Source organism: Eretmochelys imbricata, chromosome 1 (genome assembly GCF_965152235.1).
Source record: "Eretmochelys imbricata isolate rEreImb1 chromosome 1, rEreImb1.hap1, whole genome shotgun sequence".
Lineage (NCBI taxonomy): Eukaryota > Metazoa > Chordata > Testudines > Cheloniidae > Eretmochelys > Eretmochelys imbricata.
Window position 1 is genome coordinate 225,126,050 of NC_135572.1, and position 20,136 is coordinate 225,146,185.

Consider the following 20,136-nt stretch of genomic DNA (forward strand, 5'->3'; position numbering starts at 1 on the left):
GTTGAGGTACGGGTACACCTGGATTCTCTGCCTCCGTGAGAAGGCCACCACCACCGCCATGCACTTCGTGAACACCCGTGGGGCCGCAGCTAGACCAAATGGGAGAACCGCAAACTGGTAATGTTCTTGGCCCACAGTGAAGCATAGGAACTGCCGATGTGCTGGATGGATGACCATATGAAAGTACGCGTCCTTCATGTCGAGGGCAGTGTACCAGTCCCCCAGATTCAGGGAAGGGATGATGGTGCCCAGAGAGACCATGCGGAACCGGGTCTTGACCAGGAACTTGTTGAGCCCGCGCAGGTCTAGGACTGGGCAAAGGCTCCCTTTGGCCTTGGGGATGAGGAAGTACCGGGAGTAGAACCCTTTCCCCCTTAGGCTGTGCGGCACCTCCTCTACCGCCCTGCCTCTAGCAGTGAGCGGACTTCCTTCTCTAGGAGATGCTCGTGAGAGGGGTCCCTGAAGAGGGATGAGGAAGGATGGTGGGAGGGGAGAAGGGAGGCAAACTGCAGCGAGTACCCATTCCGCACCGTGTGTAAGACCCAACGGTCTGATGTAATGTTGGACCATGCACAGGAGAAACGGGACAGGCGGTTCAGGAAACAAAGGGACGGATCCAGTGATTGGTCCGGTATGCTGTCCTCAAGCGCACCTTCAAAAGCCTGGCTTAGTGCCCAGCTGGGGTTTGTGCTGGCCTTGGTTCTGGCCCAGCACATTATTGTTACTGTTGTGTTGTGCCGTCGCCTGTTATCCCTACCTCACCTACGGTAAGGCTCATGCCTATGGCGAGGCTGTTACTGGCATTGAGGGGGAGGCTGCGGCTTAAAGGGTTTCCCCTGGGTTGCCGGGGTGTGCACACCCAGTGACTTAAGCGTAGCTTGCGAGTCCTTAAGGCTGTGCAGCTTCGTGTCTGTCTGGTCTGAGAAGAGCCCGGACCCTTTGAAGGGGAGGTCCTGGAATGTATTCTGGACCTCGGGCGGCAGGCCTGACTCCTGGAGCCACGCCGAGCGCCTCATGACCACCCTTGACACAACTGGTCTGGCCACCGCGTCTGCCGAATCCAGGGAGGCCTGGAGAGAGGTCTTGGCTATTGCCTTGCCCTCGTCCACCAGGGCTGTGAACTCCTGTTGGGAACTTTGCGGGAGGTTGTCCTTAAAACTTCCCCACCACCGCCCAGGAGTTGAAATAATGCCTGTTGAGGATGGCCTGCTGGTTCGCAATCCTCAACTGAAGGCCCCCAGATGAGTACCCCTTTCTGCCAAAAAGGTCCAGGAATTTCACCTCCTTGGCCTTAGGGGCTGGGGCCTGCTGTCCATGGCGCTCCCTTTTGTTTACTGCTGAGACCACTAGGGAATCATAGAATATCAGGGTTGAAAGGGACCTCAGGAGGTCATCTAGTCCAACCCCCTGCTCAAAGCAGGACCAATCCCCAATTTTTGCCCCAGAACCCTAAATGGCCTCCTCAAGGATTGAGCTCACAACCCTGGGTTTAGCAGGCCAATGCTCAAACCACTGAAGTATCGCTCCCCAGGGAGCATGGACTTGGGTGGCAGAACAGGAACTCATAGCCCTTAGATGGGGCAAAGTATTTATGCTCCACTCCTTTGGCCGTTGGAGCGCTGGAGGCCGGGGTCTGCCGTATGATCTTATAGTTGGACTGGATGGTCTTAATGAGTGGGAGCGCTATTCTGGACAGACCTTCGGGGCTCAAAATGTCCACCATGGGGTCCTTCTGCTCAACCGTCTCATTGCCCTGCAGCCCCAAGTTCTGGACAACTCTGCGCAGCAACTCCTGGTGGGCTCTATGGTCTATCGGTGGAGGGCCGGACACCGCTGTACCCGCCAACGCCTCATCCAGGGGTGACGATGAGGTTAGCTGCTGCTCGATCCCCTCTGGCTGGTCCTCCTACTCCCCTTCTCCCATGGGAGGGGCCTCTGGCTCGGGCCAGGGCGGGAGTCCATGGGACGGCACTGGACTCGGTCTCGATCTCTCTGGTTTATCCTGGGGGGATGCTGGATGCCTGGATACTGTAGCCTCTGGCACCGTCTGGCATCGGTGCGGGGACCAGGATCACTGCACCGAGTAACTTGCCCTGGACGAGGCCCCTTGGTGCTCCTGATAGGCCTGGGAGTCCAGAAAGGCCAATGGCCTGGCGGCCCCCATTGGCATTGCCAGCGCACATGAGGGTCCCTGCTGTCTGGGGCCCGGTGCGGGTAGCTATAGCAGCCAGTGTTGGCGCCGGACTGCGGTGACGCCAATGATCTGCGCTGGCAGGAGAACGAGCGGCTCCTGGCTGAGCGGTACCGGTGTCCCTGGGACCGGTGCCGGCGTTCCCTGGACCGGGACTGTCAGAGGGCTCCTGCAGATGAGGGCCATCTCGACTCCTCCCGGTGCCAGTCTTTGGGTGGTGCCGGAGAGCGGTGTGCCCTTTCCGGTGCTTCCTCACGCCGACCCGCTCCTGGTGCCGCAACCTCCTTCTGGGCTGCTGGTAACTGTGAGTCCGCGGAGTCGGAGCTTGACCGGGACCAACTCCAGGAGCGGTGCCAGGACGGTGTCCTCGAGCGGCACACCATTGCCAGCTTACCCCTCGATGGCACCCGTGGCATGGATGCCAGAGGGTTCTCCCAATACGGGAGGGGGCTTGCCGCCAACAGCTCAATGAGGTCCTTTGCAGCCTCAAAGGTGCCAGGCATGGAGGGCTGATCCGTTATGCCTTCGAGCCCACTGTCTGCACTGAGCTCACTTAAGTCTAGGCTCGGTGGGGCTTGTGCTGCTGGGACCACTGGTGTCGGCGCCGGTACCATGGCCTTCCCACTCTTATCGGCGCTCGGGGCCTTGGGAGGTGCCAGCCTCCTGTGCGGGGAATGACCACACCTTCCTTTAGGCTGCGCCGGGGGCCGCACTGGGGAGGACGATCGGTGCCAGGGCCTAGCCTGGCGCTCCGAGGCCGACAGTTTACGGTGCTTAGCCGGTGCCGGGTCTCTCGATGGCTCCGGGGCACTACTCACCGAGGAAGCCTGAGCCGGCATCGGGTGCTCTGGGCCTGGTGGCTGCAATGAGGCCTCCATCAACAGCTGCTTTAAACAAAAGTCTCTTTCTTTCCTTGTTCTTGGCTTAAACGCCTTGCAAATCCTATACCGCTCAGTCTGATGGCAACGTAGACACGAGTCGTGGGGGTCACTAACTGGCACAGGTTTGTGGCACGTGGCGCAAGCCTTGAAGTCGTGGGCCTGCGGCCCGGGGCGGGTGCTGGAAGCCTCCAAGCACATAATCACTTAAGTGTCCCCAGTAAAGATATGTTAACTAACTGATAACCGCTACTCTGAAGGCTAAGGGACTGCTCTTCTACGAGAGAGAGAGAGTGGGGTTGTTCCAACGTCGCTGGTCGGGCCGGCAGGGGTATATATGCACAGCGCAGTGGCGCTATTCGCGGAGACCCGCCAGGAGTTGCTAAGGGAAAAAGTTTCCGGCACGCGTGCACCTAATGTGGAATGGACGTGAACAAGCACTCAAAGAAGAACTGTTTATACCAGGGCTTCTCATGGGCCACAGTGTGTAGTTCCCTCACCAACCAAGGGAAGAACACAAAGGAACACAAGTAAGATGGGGCAGATGACACCCATTTATCCTAACACAGTGTAGCTGAGTGGCCCTTGAACTACAGCTGACCAGTTCCTTGTGGGAGTTGGCAGAATGAAAATTTGAGAACCAAGTAGCAAGGAAAGGGTGGAGAGATCACAAGGGAATCTCTACCTCTTATGAAGTCATGGTCTCTCTCACTTTTCTCAGCATTGATGCAGTGTTCTGACCTCCCTTACTTCAGCTCACTCCATTTTGGCAGTGGACCTAGACAGCTCCATTTCACTTTACTAGCTGCTCACTGCTGCTGTATTCGGGCTTCACATTCCAACAAGGGAATGCTTAATGTCTAAATAACAAACCTGGTTTTCACTAGAAAAAGGACAATAGGCCTTTTGGGGGATTCATTTGAATATCAAAGAGTGGCTGTCAATAGCCACTGAATAACAAATATGAATAAGCCCCTGTGATTTGGAAAGGGTGGGGAAGCAGGCAGCTAAAATAAGATTGCAGAGAGCAAGTAAGGCTAGCGGGTAGGAGCTGGTAAAGAATGGGGGAAGTCCCAGAGAAATTCCAGGGAAGCTGCAAAGCCACTATGCTATGGGGGCAGCCATTCTTGATATTGGTATTTGAGGGTGTTGTTTTAGGTATACGTTCCGACACAAAATAGCTGCAGATTGCTGATACTGGTATGGAGACTCTGCATAATATTAATCCCATTCCCAGCTTCCACTGACATTTAATTAACATACAAAGAGCAAGAATAAGAGGCACAAATAAGCCCGGAAATCAAAGTTCTACAGCAGGTGGGTGTGATTGTCATAGTGAAGGTGTGTGCAGAAGTCACTGTCTCAAGGGAAAAAATCATCTTGACATGTATTGCAAAAGGTCTTTTGGTTAAGTTAGGGAGCTGGCTACAGATTTCACTACATGTACAAATTTATGCACAAATCTGCTAATAATTTTTTTTTTAAATTGTTTAGTTGTGTAATGCCCTGATAGTGCAAAATCCTGTGGATGGACATTCAACATATATATAATCAGCAAATGAAACAGCCTATTTTGGGGACAGAGTGATCCACAGATCTCCTTATTAAGATGATGTTTAAAAAAAGTGAATGGTACAGAGTTTAAACATGAAGTTTCTGGTTACCAGGGAATAACGTACACATTAACTAGTACATCCTGACTCATCACCTCAAGGCAAACATGAGAGAAAAGAGTCTCTTCCCCCCTCCCAAAAAGTTCATTCACTGAGTGGAGTTGAAACTGGTCAGTACTTGGAGGGCATAACTAAGGCAGTAGTTTTCAACCTTTTTTCATTTGCATACCCCTAAAAAAATTCAGATAGAAAAGCAGACCCTTTGGAAATCTTAGACCACAAGTTGAAAATCATTGATCTAAGAGATAGCCACATAATGAAGTGGTTTCAGAGTAACAGCCGTGTTAGTCTGTATTCGCAAAAAGAAAAGGAGTACTTGTGGCACCTTAGAGACTAACGAATTTATTTGAGCATGAGCTTTCGTGAGCTACAGCTCACTTCAGCTCACGAAAGCTCATGCTCAAATAAATTCGTTAGTCTCTAAGGTGCCACAAGTACTCCTTTTCTTTTTATAATGAAGTGGGTTACTGATTTAGTAAGGGGCATTCTTTCCCAAATCTGTGTTAAGTGGTAATCCTGGCACTAGGGGCACTGTACAATTGCAGCAGCCATCGTTGGATGAATCATAAAACACAGCCCTTCACTCAGAGACCCTATGATATTTTTCTCCAGGACCTTGTCTTCACTAGAAAAACATTATATTCTTCCCACACGTTAGCTAGTACATGTTAACCTTGTGTGACCAAAGCAGGGCAGTTGTAGTCTTAAACACAGAGAAACATGATGCTATCAGTGTTAAAGGCCCAAGCATATTGATAGCACTACTGTATATAATTTAATGCTGATTCTATTTGTGCACAAATCTGCTAATAATTTTTTTAATTGTTTAGTTGAGTAATGCCCTGATAGTGCAAAATCCTGTGGATGGACATTCAATATTTATGATCAGCGAATGAAACAGCCTATTTTGGGGACAGAATGAGTGATCCACAGATCTTAAAGTACTTCACATGGGTTGTCAAGTGTAATTACTAGAGCTGTCAAATGATTAAAAAAATTAATCACGATTAATCACGCAATTAATCGTGCTGTTAAATAGAATACCATTTATTTAAATATTTTTGTATGTTTTCTAAATTTTCAAATATATTGATTTCAATTACAATTATATTTATTTTGATTACAAATATTTGCACTGTAAAGAACAAAATAGTATTTTTCAACTCACCTACTACAAGTACTGTAGTGCAATCTCTTTATCATGAAAGTGGAACTTACAAATGTAGAATTATGTACAATAAAAACCTGCATTCAAAAATAAAACTGTAAAACTTTAGAGCCTGCAAGTCCTTGTTCAGCCAACCACTCAGAAAACAAGTTTGTTTACATTTGCAGAAGGTAATATTGCCTACTTCTTGTTTACAATGTCACTTGAAAGAAAGAACAGGTGTTTGCATGGCACTGTTGTAGCTGGCATCATAAGATATTTACATGCCAGATAGGCTAAAGATTCGTATGTCCCTTGCTGCTTCAACCACTATTCCAGAGGATGTGTGTCCATACTGATGACAGGTTCTGCTTGATAACTATCCAAAGCAGTGCAGACCAACGCATGTTCATTTTCATCATCTCAGTCAGATGCCACCAGCAGAAGGTTCATTTTTTTTTTGGTGGTTCAGGTTCTGTAGTTTCTGCATCAGAGTGTTGCTCTTTTAAGACTTCTGAAAGCATGCCCCATGCCTCATCCCTCTCAGATTCTGGAAGACGCATCAAATTCTTAAACCTTGGGTCCAGTGCTGTAGCTATCTTTAGAAATTTCACATTGGTATCTTCTTTGCATTTTGTCAAATTCGCTGTGAAATTGTTCTTAAAACGAACGTGTGCTGGGTCATCATCCAAGCCTTCTACAATATGAAATATATCGCAGAATGCAGGTAAAACAGAGGAGGAGACATACAATTCTCTCCCAAGGAGTTCAGTCACTAATTTAATTAATGCATTATTTTTTGAATGAGCATCATCAGCATGGAAGCATGTCTTCTGGAACGATGGCCAAAGCAGGAAGAGGCATATGAATCTTTAGTGCATCTGGAATGTAAATATCTTGCAATGCCAGCTACAACAGTGCCATGTGAACGCCTGTGCTCACTTTCAGGTGACGTTGTAATTAAGTAGTGGGCAGCATTATCGTCTGTAAACGTAAAAAAAAAAAAAGGTGTTTCTCTTAGAGATTGTCTGAACAAGAAGTAGGACTGAGTGGATTTGTAGGCGCTAGAGTTTTACACTATTTTGTCTGAATGCAGTTATGTAACGAAAAGTTGCACTTTCTTGATAAAGAGATTGCACTACAGTACCTGAAGGAGGTGGACTGAAAAACACTATTTCTTTTATAATGTTTACAGTGCAAATATTTGTCATAAAAAATATAAAGTGACCACTGTACACTTTGTATTCTGTGTTGTCATTGAAATTGATATATTTGAAAATGAAGAAAAACATCCAGAAATATTTAATAAATTTCAATTGGTATGCTATTGTTTAACAGTGCGATTGTGATTAATTTTTTTAATTGTGATTTTTTTTTAGTTAATCGTGTGAATTAATTGCGATCAATCAACAGCCTTAGTAATTACCCCCATTTTACACAAGGGGAAACTGAAGCATGAAGGTATTAAACAATTTGCTTGAGATCACACAGCAAATCAGTGGCAGAGCTAGGAATAGAGCTTAAATGTCTTGGTTCCTTGCTGGATACCCCTTCCTTCAGACCATGCTGCTCATCATGCATGGAGTAATAGGATGGTACTTTTCCATGGTACAAACCTCATCCGGAAAAAGTCAACAAGCTGTATGAAATCACAACAGCTCATAACCACAACCGTGTAAAGCAACCCCAGATTATACACAAAACAGTCAAGTGACCTAAATGCTGATCAAACGCAGACCCCTGGAAAACACAGACCCCAGGGACCACTGTCTTTTTCAAATTTCAACACAAAGGATCCTGTGGAAAGAGAATTGTGGACCAGTTTGCAGTATAGAAAAAAGTGAAAGAATTCACATAGAATGGTGACTTACTAGTTAGCCAGTTTCAGCCACCTGGGATTTTGTTTCGGGCAGCTGATCAAATTGCTGGGGCAATGCAGTCAGCTCCCACTTCAGCGCATTTTTATGTACTGTTACTCAGCCCATAACAAAGCTCTGCAAAAGTATTTCAGTACGATCATTTCTATCGAATCACGCACACATTTGGACCTAGTAGGCTTCTGACAGTCGAGATGGCAGCAGTCTGCCTCCACCTCCCATCTATACTTGACTAGGGAACTTGCAACAATTCCTTTCAACATGTGGACCTCATAACACAGTTTGGTGTGCCTTGGTGATCCCCAGATTGAACTTGTGTAAGGTGCTTCATATGTAGGGCTACAGTTGAACTGACATACCAGGGCAGATCAGTGGTCTACCACATCCTGTGTACTGTCAGAAGTAGCTAGGACCAAATGCTTCAGAGGGAGTAAAACCCTCAGAATGGGCTATTATGGAATAATATGCCTAAGGAAAATTTGCTCTTGACCCCAGGCACTTAGGGATTGGTTATGCCCAGAACCATTAGAGTTTATATCCTTTAGATATAAAAAGAAAAGGAGGACTTGTGGCACCTTAAGAGATTAACAAATTTATTTGAGCATAAGCTTTCGTGAGCCTTCATCGGATGCATTCAGTGGCTCCTTTAGATATGTGTATTCTATCTAAAACAACTGTAGATGTTCTTATTCATGTAAGGCCTAATCCTTTATTGAGTCCTGTTAAGTTCTTGGCCTCAGCCTGAATTGTACTTTGAAACTAACTACTTTAACACTGCATTTTACCTGCTTACTTAGTAGTGCTTAGTTGCAGGAAATATATTACATTGGTACTCCCTAAACTGCACCAGCTTCCAACCTGGTCAGATGCAAGTAGTTAGTTTTAACCTAAAAAGCCCTTTTTGTGCTTTAGGTCCTGGACAGACACTGCCTCTCTCCGTCTCGTAACATCCTAGGACAGCTGCCATCAGCTATGGCACTTGAGTTTGGCTCTAGTTTTGCATGTCCAGAAGATCTCAACAAAGGGGTATAATGTTGAATTTTGTCAATCCTTATAGTACTTTGCAAAGCCTTCTGCAGTCTTTGCCCTGGCTCTTAAAGAGGGATGTGAAACTGAAGTTCTTGGCTTCTACCAGAAGGAAAGAGTTCATTGACTTGTGTCAATTTAGATTTCTTGTAAATTTGTTTCAATCTTTATATCACACACACCTAAAACTTTCCAAAAAGGCAAATTATAAAGTTAGCATTAGTCAAAATTTACTTTTCTTATATATTGTATTTTATTAATATCTTGCAGTTCCCTACCATGGTGAAATGTCCAGAATATGCATGTTCTGCATCTCAGGTTCTTTTTTAACACACATTCCTAACTATCACATGAAATAGATATTGTAATAAGTATATGGCTACCTAGGACATCACTGTTATAAGTATTTCACTGTGGCCCCTTGGAACTTCATAGCAACAGTTGGGGTAAAACTCAGACCCTCCTACTCCAAAAGCACAATCTAACCATTTAAAGCATTTCCATTTGGTGTCAGCAATACATGACCTATGACACCCAGCTGAGCATTTCTGACTGGTGCACACACTCTGCCATAGGTCATTACAATATGTTTTGTATTATGGTTTTATTGATTTTTCTTTTAAAACTCTGCTGGAATAAACATTTTGTTTTGGTTTTTGGTTTCTTTTAAGTCACTTGTCTTATTATCTGGATTTATAGCGGAGATCTGATAAAACTGAAGACCTGATGTTTAGTTTCTAAAGCACTTGGGAAAGTAAATTAATCACAACTCTACACCATGCCCACTCCATAAAGCGTTTTGGCATCTTTCAGAATGAAACGTGCTGGGGAAATACAAATTCTCCATCCTGTATCTTTAAAATATCTTAGAGTTAGTGACAGGTTTCTGTCTTCACTGTACCAGTGCTGTGAGGTCATCACATTTCTGATGTCAGCTGACACTTTGAGAAATTAATCACAAGACAGAGGAATACGTTTACAGAGAAACAACTACTGAAAAGAACCTCAGACTTCTGTGAGTTACAATTCACAACACTTTAATTTAGTTTTTCCACGTAACAAAGGCAGCATCACTGTGGCTGCTATCATCTCATCTCAAACTCTGTCTGTCGTCCCACACTTATGCAGTTCTGTTCTCTCATCCCTTCATCATCGAGAGTAACGGAGTGAGAAAAAGTATTCCCGTAAAGGGGAAAGAAGGATCTCTTGCCGCTTCACAATGCCTAGAGAAATAAACCACAGAAAATCAGTCTCCATCAGAATATACAATCAGAAATTCAAGCAGGCATCACAAAAACCACCACCACCAATTGGCAGTCTTAGTAGACATGCCAAGAACTAAATAGGGCATGGAGACCAAAACTCCCCTCTTGACCTTAAGGAAGGTCCCTCCAGCTCAGGGGGTGAGGAGCAGTAGAGGCTATGTGCCCTGAGGGAGAAGTTTAACCACTGATGCCTGTGTGTTACCTGTCCTGTGTATAGAAGATTTCAATCTCTGGGGCTGATGATCCAGCACCTTTCACCAGTATTACATTCCTGCAGAAATATTTCATATGGAGAGAAATGTGTGTAAAATGTCTATCAGAGTCAAACTGCAACCGCTCTCTCTCTTCCCAGCTCTCCCACTGACAAAGCCTTGGAATCTGCCACATGGAAGACAAACATTTCTGGCATTCAGGGAGGGGCACAAAGCCTCCTACAACAGATTGTGATGTTGGGCTACTGCTCCCATATGCTGCCCCACAGATGGGCAGGGAAGGTAATTAGAATGCTGGTGTGGGTTCTATCATCCTTGTGTTTGTCAGATGGATGGGGCCGTATGGTGTTCTCACTCCCCTGAAGAAACTTAAGCAATTCATCTTGAGTGTCTTCCTAAAGCATCTAGAGTATATTGCAAGTTGTGTGCATAACACACAACAGCAGCAAAATGCCAATACCTGGAGAGAGCAGAGACTGACTGACACACAGTATTCCACACCAAAGTGGTGACGAAGAAAAACTTTGCACAAGGATACTGGGGGAAATCCTATTCTTATAAAAATGGCAATGAAGTCTTTAAGGTATAGACAGAGCCATAGCTGTCTTCCCATCCCCCACCAAAGCCATCCTGCCATCACTAACCATCTTGGCCTCTACCCCACAACTGCATTAAGGCATTGAAAAGTGAAGCTAGTACATGTATATACCAGTACTACCCACTCCCCTCTCTCTGCTGAAGTTTTAGGTTTCTGGGCTCATGGAGCTGTGCTCCACAGCACTTCCTGTTTATTTATTTACCTATGTAATAAGAATATGAATAATATGCACTTCTACAACTCCTCCCTTCCAAGAATCGAAGTGCTTTACAGGCATTAATGAATTAAGCCTCACAACACCCCCATGAGGGAAGTCAATATGCTCAATTTCCCCCCATGCTTCTTTTGTGAATAATGGAGGAAGCCTGCGTGGTGAAACTGAATGAATTCCTCAAGGTGGCAGCAAGTTTGTGGCAAGGGCAGGATCAGAACCCAGGATTTCTAACTCCCAGTCCAAGTAATTTAACCGTAATAGCATCCTTCTCCTTGTCAAACTCAAATTACCACACAATTTTCCAAAGACTCCACCATATAATACAAAGAATTCATATGATTGACTCAGAACAAAAATCCCTCGGAACAATAACTACACAAATCTTTTTATGTTACCATAAAACAGTATCTATTATCAACTAGATTCTAGTTTGTTGCCCAACCACAAAATATAGGTCCATCTCATACTGCCCTAGTTTAACCCAAGGATTTAACATTGCTACATAAATGCAGTGTATCTATAAATGAAAATAACAGTACAGGACCACAGAAAAAAATCATGAAAAAAATATTTGGAGGTCAGAAAGCAGCTGCCATTTTCTGTACTATTCGTGCTCTGCAAATTCAAAGAAATATTTTTGTAGTGCGCCCCAAAACAGAACTCCCCCTTACCATCATGCTGAGCATGGTATAAATATGCAGGCAGACTGAGTAAAGTCTGGACCCAACCACTACCTCTTTCCCTTTGTGGAATGAGTCTGAGCGTTCACAGGGAGGAGAAGAGAGTCTAAATGACAGTATTTGAAAGGGTATGCCTAGACTAGTATAAAAGGTGTATTTTTAAAACATTAGCTAAAATATTTTAAAACTCTAGAGTAGACCAGGAAAGCTGTATTTTAATAGGTGTTAAAACCCTTCCTGGGAGTTCCCCTCAACCAGCTAACATGTTAAAATAATGACAGGTTTCAGAGTAACAGCCGTGTTAGTCTGTATTCGCAAAAAGAAAAGGAGTACTTGTGGCACCTTAGAGACTAACCAATTTATTTGAGCATGAGCTTTCGTGAGCTACAGCTCACTTCATCAGATGCATACCGTGGAAACTGCAGCAGACTTTATATATACACAGAGAATATGAAACAATACCTCCTCCCACCCCACTGTCCTGCTGGTAATAGCTTATCTAAAGTAATCGTCAGGTTAGCTATATTCTCTGTGTATATATAAAGTCTGCTGCAGTTTCCACGGTATGCATCTGATGAAGTGAGCTGTAGCTCACGAAAGCTCATGCTCAAATAAATTGGTTAGTCTCTAAGGTGCCACAAGTACTCCTTTTCATGTTAAAATACAACTTGCTCGCTCTACAGACATTTGAAAATACGTTATTTTAAACATTTTCGCTAACGTTAAAAAAAAGAAAAACACCTTTAATCGTAGTCTAGTCAAACCCGAGAACTAAAATTCACTGGTAGGTAGGTTTTGGCTAGGTACCCGTTCAGTCTAATCCTCCCACCTCCCCGATCTCAATTCTCAACAGCAGAGGGCTTTCTGCAGCCAGCCATTCTTTTAGTAAGACATATACACAACCACACCAGGAAGCTATAAAAAGCCAGCCACAAAGGATGCAGTTATTCAAGGCAGGCAGCACTTTCAACTTCCCCCTCCTTCTGTTTCTCTTCCTCCCTTACTAAACAGCAGGTCTGATCCTCTCCCAGCAATATCAATGAGTGCATGATTGGAACCAGACTGGATGGAACCTGCCTTATATTTTACAGGCAAAATTACTGCTTACCAAAAACACAGCTATGTTCCCCTCCCCCTTCCCACTCTGCTCCCTACAGGAGAGAAATTCCAGAGACTGGGAATGGGCAATGAAGTGACAAAACCATCCCTCTCCCACCCCCAGGCACTTTGCTCTTAGGAACAGTGCTACAGCAAAGAGAAACCTCTGCATATTCTAGTGATGCTATTTCTGTCTTTCCTATGCAGCAACTTGCCACCAAATCAGAAATGGACAATACCACAAAATAGACATAGGGGACGAAACCCACTAATATCTTTTTACGAAGCCCTCTTCTGGGCAAGTGTTCAATCTACTGAGCCTCCGCCATACTGTTCCTCTCTGTCACTTATATACTTTGGCAACACTTGCATCTCTTGTCATGCAATTAAAGAGAGTTTTGATTTGCTATCAGAAACTCCCCACTCTCTCTCTGCACCCCACCCAGCCCCTGCGTTTTTTTCTGACATGCTGTAGAGGAGAAGAAAAAAGAGGGTTTCTGAAGAGAACAAAAGGAAAATGGAGAAATACCCTGACAATGCCCTGCCTCAGCAAAACTTAAATGCCGCTCTTTGTCCCAGCCTAATCCACGCTGGCAGGGCTGGAGGGGTGGGGGAGGCTGAAGCCCCTCCCCTTTTCATTAATGCACCTCCTGTTCCACCCCCCCCTTGGACTCTCTGAAAAGAAATACAAGCCATTCCACTCCCTTCTTGGGTCTCTTTACCAGTGCGGGGTTGCAGCAAACACAGGGCACTCTGCTCTGTGCTGCATCTGGCGGGGAAAGCAGACTGGATAGACGTTGACTTGCAAAAAAATGGAAAAAAACATTAATTTAATCCCCACTTTTCTTGCATCTCAGAAAACTTTGCTGAACACCTAAAATGGCTACCTCAAGCCTTGCCTTTGTGAGCAAGGCTCACATTTCTATACCCCTACCTCCCCAATTCAACTACCAAGATCAGCTGGAGATGCCTTATGAGTAGGACCCTACCAAATTCTTGGCTGTGAAAAATGTGTTATGGACCATGAAATCTGGTCTTTTGTGTACTTTTACCCTATACTATACAGATTTCATGGAGACCAGCGTTTCACAAACTGGGAGTCCTGACCCAAAGGGGGGGGGGGGGCGCAGGGGAGGTCGGGTCTGATATTGCCACCCTTACTTCTGACCTGCCTTCAGAGCTGGATGGTCGGAGAGCGGCGGTTGCTGGCTAGAAGCCCAGCCATGAAGGCAGTGCCCCACCAGCAGCAGTGCAGAAGTAAGGGTGGTAATACCTCACCATGCCATCTCTATTTATCTGCTGCTGCTGGCTATGGCGCTGCCTTCAGAGCTGGGCTCTCAGCCAGCAACCACTGCTCTCCACAGGCCCAGCTCTGAAGGCAGCACCGCCGCCAGCAGCAGCACAGAAATAAGGATGGCAATACGGCGACCCCCCTACAATAACCTTCCGACCCTCCCTGCAATCTCCTTTTGAGCCAGGACCCTTACAGTTACAACACAGTGAAATTTCAGATTTAAATATCTGAAATCATGAAATTAAAGATTTTTTAAATCCTATGACCGTGAAACTGACCAAAATGGACCATGAATTTGATAGGGCCCTAGTTATGAGACTGACGAACGTTTTTGGTTAGGAGACTGACTATTACCTGCCCTCCTCACGCCTCTTGGTTTTCCTGTTTCACTCACCGCTCAGGGTAAAAAACTGTCATTTTACCATGAGAAACATAGCAGCATTTTTAACCAGAATGACCATCTGTCTCCATGGACAGGAGCTGTGCTGGTTTCTACACCATGCCCATCCCCAGGTCCACTGCTCAGTTTTTCTCCTCCATCTTGTGAAGGCTAAAAAGCCTTTTCCACAGGGGAGGAGGGTGGGTATGTTTCCTATTTTCTTCCTCTCAACGGACAGATGGGGAGTGCTAAGGCTGAGAAAGTTCCATTTTAACCGTCTTGACTCCACTGCTGCTGAAACATTCACCTATGCTTTTGACTCTGCTTGCCTTGACTATCACAATCTGCTCTCTGGCATTTCAGTTTCTTAACTCTAAATACAAGAGCCTTCTTCTCTAAAGCTCCTGCTATCTAGAACAGCATTTGTGTATCACTCCACTGACCAGAACTCTCTTTACAATTCTCTACTCAAAACACCTTTCCAATTTGCATCTAGATCTTAGTTTCTTGTGCCCTCTGCAATGACCTCGGGTCAAATCATGCTTACTTCCCACATAGTAAGTACTCCAGATGGTTTTAATGGGACTACTCAGATAAGTAAAGAACACAGGATTTTGCCCTTAGTATTTAACCAAGCGTAATATTTAAGTGCAAAGTGAACAGGGGATAGTCTTACTGAAGAAAAAAGGGACAATGGTGTATTATTCACTCTATGCATTTTAATCACATCCAAGTAACATTTCTGCCATATCAATGTGCTATAACCACAAGAACCTTCTTTTGGACTTTAAGACATTCTGGTGGGACAAACAGCAGAACAGCCTGTCTTGCCAGTTAACAACAGAGCTATTTTAGAAGGCAGGTTGCACATTTTACAAGTTACTTCTAAGGTACTTGATTTAGAAGCCAAATACAGTGAGGTATGCTGTAGATTTACGAAGTGTTCATTATAACTAAAGGGTCATACATTTTGTTGCTTCTGAGGGCTGAGTGTATTGGACATACCAGGTTCTCCTTGTAGCCCTTTAGTCCCCATAAACTACCTGTGTGCCACCCTCTCTATTTCAGGGACTCCCTGTAACCCTCATTAGCTCCTCCCTCTATGCCAGGGGCAAAGGTGTGCCCCCCCTCATTTCTTTTCTTTCTGTCTGGGAGAAAGACAGACAGAAACATGGATGCCATCAGGCTGAGTGTTAGGCTAGGTCTACATTGCGCAACTTACAGCGGCACAGCTGTGCTGCTAAAGCCTTGCCGCTGTAAAGCATGCAATGTACCCGCTCTTTGTAGGCAGGAGAGCGCTCTCCTGGAGAGAAAACAAAACCACACCCAACAAGGGGCAGTAGCTTTGTCAGCAGGAGAGCATCTCCCACCAACAAAGTGCTGTCCACACCAGTGCTTTTCGTCGGTAAAACTTTTGTTGGTCGGGGTGTGTTTTTTTCCCTCACCTGAGTGACAAAACTTTTACTGACGAAAGTGCAATGTAGACATAGCCTTAGACCTTGCTTTGCATAGCCAATGAATAGGTAGTTTCCAGTAAGTATCTTTCGCTTCTGTCTTCCATGAAGACCACACAATATCCTTTCCACTATTTCTAGGGTGTCTATCACATACAGTATTCTAAGTATCATAACATTTACATAGTTATATGGAGAGTGGATTTTATAATGGCCTCTGCTCTTTACCTCTTCCTACCTCAATAGCTTTTTGCTTACCATGTTGGGTTTGTTTTTGTTGCTGTATTAATTCCTTGTATCCTGTTATTATATAAAACTTTTTGATATTCTATATAACAAGTATAATCAGACAGGTTTTCTTTTTTAAATGAATTCCATCACTGATTTTAAATATTTTGAAGCCTTTTTCACATTGTAAGCAATTTAGCTTTTTGCACTTCACTTACCAATTTGACTTACTGAACTAGATCAAGACAAGGTGGGTGAGGCAGTATCTTTTATTGGACCAACTTCTGTTGGTGGAAGGGACAAGCTTTCAAGCTACATGGAGATCTTTCTGAGGTCTGGGGAAGGTAACCAGAATGTTCAAGTTAAATACAAGGTGGGACAAACTGTTACACATAAAGGTTTGGCAAGCATTGTAGGAGACCACTTAAAATGAAGTGGGAAATTAACATGTCTGCAGTCATAGGACAAAGGAAGGTAGTAGGCAGCAAGGTATGTTAGAAATTGTTCTGAGTCATAAAATCAGTGTTTCTGTTATGTCCATGGTTTTTGTGTGTCTAGCAGAGTTACAAAGTTACCTTCCCAGGTTCATCTTTTGAAGATGGTTTGCAGGTTTCCTTTGAGGAAAGGACTCATATCCTAGGACCAACATGGCTACAACAACACTGAACCTGATGGGTTAGTTTCACTTTATATTCACATGCACCAGTACAATGGTAAATGGGACAGTATAAGTCCCAAGGAGACAACTACTACTTCTTATTTATTATTATTATTAATAAAGTATCATGGAAAATATGTCTATTCACATTAAGATTTTGAAAAATGTTTTTTCTAAGGAAATAATGTGCTGAACTGACTATACACTCACCACTGCTCTCTACTGGCTGGAATCAGAACGGCTTAACTGTGTCAACCTCTATCCTGCTAATGGCATGTCCTTCAGTTCAAGCAGCTGAGCCCTGTGCATTTACTGAAGGAGGATCTCCGCTGTTGCTGTGAAATTTTGAGTGGCCATGGTGTGCAGCAAAGTGACAACTGTGGCATCCTAGGTGGCACTGACTTGGACAATAAAACTAAGATATACAGCTAGTTGCATGCTACACAATATGTAGTTAATGCTCCCCACATACAGTAAATGGATGAAAACCTGTCAGAATACTACAATGAGAGCACTTGAGATTAAAGAGGTGACTGATTTTAACGTACAGAAGACAGTATCTTGGGGGAGGAAATGCTAAATATATTTATCAAGTGGTGTTTGTTATTATAGATTAATACACAAAAAGATTCCAGAAAGGAATATATATAAAGTGAATAGCACACAGAGTAGCTAAGCATATTGGCTATGAGTCTTGTGGCTTCAGGGCTGACCACTGGCTCGGGGTCAGGAAGAAATTTTCTCCACATTTGACAACAAGTAGTATTATGGGGGCTTATGTCTCCCTCTGAGATATCTAAGCGTTAGCCCATGTCAGAGGCAGCTGGAAGTGGGATGCTGAATGTCAGACGACACTAGTCGAGAAGGGCCAAGGTGTCCATTCTACTATGACAATTCCTATGATGGGTAAGAATTGAGTAAAACCACACTCACCATTCAAAGTGACAGTTCAAGCACTCTGCCTCTCTCCTCTGTCCCCCTTACTTCAGTTAACATTTTGCAATCCATCTCTCCTTGAATTGTAGGTTTCGCAGGTCCCAGCCACATTAGTTCCTTCTTCTGCTACTGCCACCTACCAGTTTTATTATTCTGTTGCAGCAGAAGGGCATATAGAAGAAGTTCTTGTTCAGCTCTCACATAATTACACAATAGGGATCCCTTTGTCTAAGTTGCCAAGACTTATTCAAGTTTCTCCAACATCCTCCCTTCACCCAACACCCTTTGCAAAGTACTGGACACAAGCAAGATTAGTATTAGGCTTTGAAAGCCATTCCAGCAACAAGGGAGGGACGGGAGAGTAGAGGATTGAGACATCAGCTTCAGTGGACTGAAATAGCTTTTTTTTTCTATGCTTCCCACCAAAGACTGTTTATAAACACTATAGGGCTTAATGTTTTCTACCACCAAGAAAACTTTGAAGAAATATGTTAACTGTGGGTCTGAGCTGCAAAGTCTAGAGGCAAGTTCAGATCTGGTTAACTTATGGGTGATGGGGGTAGAAGGAGGGTTCAGACCTATCATTAAAGAGTATTACAAATCTGCAGATCTTTCCCCAAAACAGAAGACACCCAGCCACATGCTTGAAAGCCTACTGTGTCTTACAGCAGCTGATTCACAAAAATATACACAAATAAAGGAATAGGCCTGCCCAGTGGTGAGACGAGAGAAGTGGGAGTGTCTGAAAGGAAAAAGCATTGGAAATGTGAGTATAAACAGGTCTGTACAATTATCTTGCACGTGAAATTAAAGGCACAAATTCTATACTCTGTTATACTAGTGAAAATCTGGTCATTTCACTGATACTTTAGATTAGCATAACAGAGCAAAATTTGGCTCTATCTAAAATTACTCCCCCCCCACACACACACACATTTTGTTCCGAGTATTGCTGCTCACACAAGCTGAATACACCAGCACCGTTCTTTTCTAGAGCACAGAGGAAACAAATTGAGATGGTCACAAGTAGAATTTTTTTAATGCCTACAAAGATCAGAGTTATTCACATATACAAAAGATCTTCAAAAGAAGGGCAAGAGTACCTAGAAATAAATTATACGAGGGAGCACTTGTAAGCCAGCCTGAAGTGTCATACTCGCCCTGCTTAGAAACTCCCTCTGATACCCACTTCACCTCTTTGCTTACACCTGTAGAACACGGAATCTCCTACCCCACAAGGGATTTGGGAGGCTACACTGTCAACATCTGCAAGGTGCGTTGAGATCAGTAGATGTGAGGTACCACAGAAGGACAAATTATTTATTGATCCTTGGATATTACAGTTAGCGGGATCATTAAAAATGCCCAAAACAGATACAGTCAGCCCAAATGTGGTTCTATTTAGCAGAGGTATTCTCCCATTTGCCATGTCCCCCATATCTGCAAATTTTAACCCTAATCCAACCTTTTTAATACTAGTTTTCCATACCTTTCAACTCCTAATTGATGCTGTTAAACTTTGTGCTCACCGTGCACCTGGAAAGCACCATAACCCTGTGAAAACTTAAGCCAGAATAGCATATTGGAAGGAAAAAGTAGAGAGATACACAGAGGATGGTCAAATTTGTGCAGTTAGACATCATCCCTCCAATCATTCTGCCGCAGCAGTGGTATTTAACCCACCCTCACAGTGGCTCACCTGAGCACATTAAGGGAGAAACCCTGAAAAATTTCTTAAAATCTATCTTGTACAAGTGGGGGTAGGGAAAAGAAGGAAAGTAGGATTTGCTTTCTAAGCCTCATTACTGAGGACATCCTTTGAGAAGCTTCATCAAACTAGTGGGTGGATGGTGGAAAATGGGAAGGAAGAAAGGCAAACACATGAGGGTTAAAAAAGAAAGAAAAGAAAAAGAGCAGAAAGAGTGAATTTACCTGCCAACAGGTCGGTTTTGGATGCCACCAAACTGCTGCGTTTACTGTTTTACCAGCTTGCATTACTGGGGAGAAAAGTTTAGGAAGGAACATTCTCAAGGACTTTTCATAAGCTCTCACTCTCGCCATCAGAAAGGGGAGAAGGGAAGTTTTTCTCTGGATTGTTTGACTTTTTTGGCTCCTGAAAAGTTTTGCAAAGAACAGTAAGAAAGTGCGAACTGTTAGAACACGTCTTTTTTAAAAGAAAAAAATAATACACACAAAATAGAACAATTTCAGATAAACAAAATTACAATGCCCACCCAAAACCCACGCTTCATTTTCTGACGCTGGTTCAAACAAATGAAAAAAACCCAAACATTTCAACTGAAAATTGGAACACAAGGGGTTTGGAGA

General features: G+C 44.2%; 1 long non-coding RNA gene across 1 annotated transcript; it reads right to left on the bottom strand.

The window, feature by feature from the left end:
* Positions 1–9,848: 9,848 nt before the first annotated feature.
* Positions 9,849–19,843, bottom strand: LOC144259204 (uncharacterized). The gene is made up of 5 exons (XR_013344829.1): positions 19,741–19,843; positions 17,806–19,371; positions 16,433–16,549; positions 10,260–10,328; positions 9,849–10,015 (listed from the first exon to the last, which is right to left on the bottom strand). It is a non-coding gene; the product is annotated as an uncharacterized LOC144259204 (long non-coding RNA).
* Between the last annotated feature and the right edge of the window lie 293 nt (positions 19,844–20,136).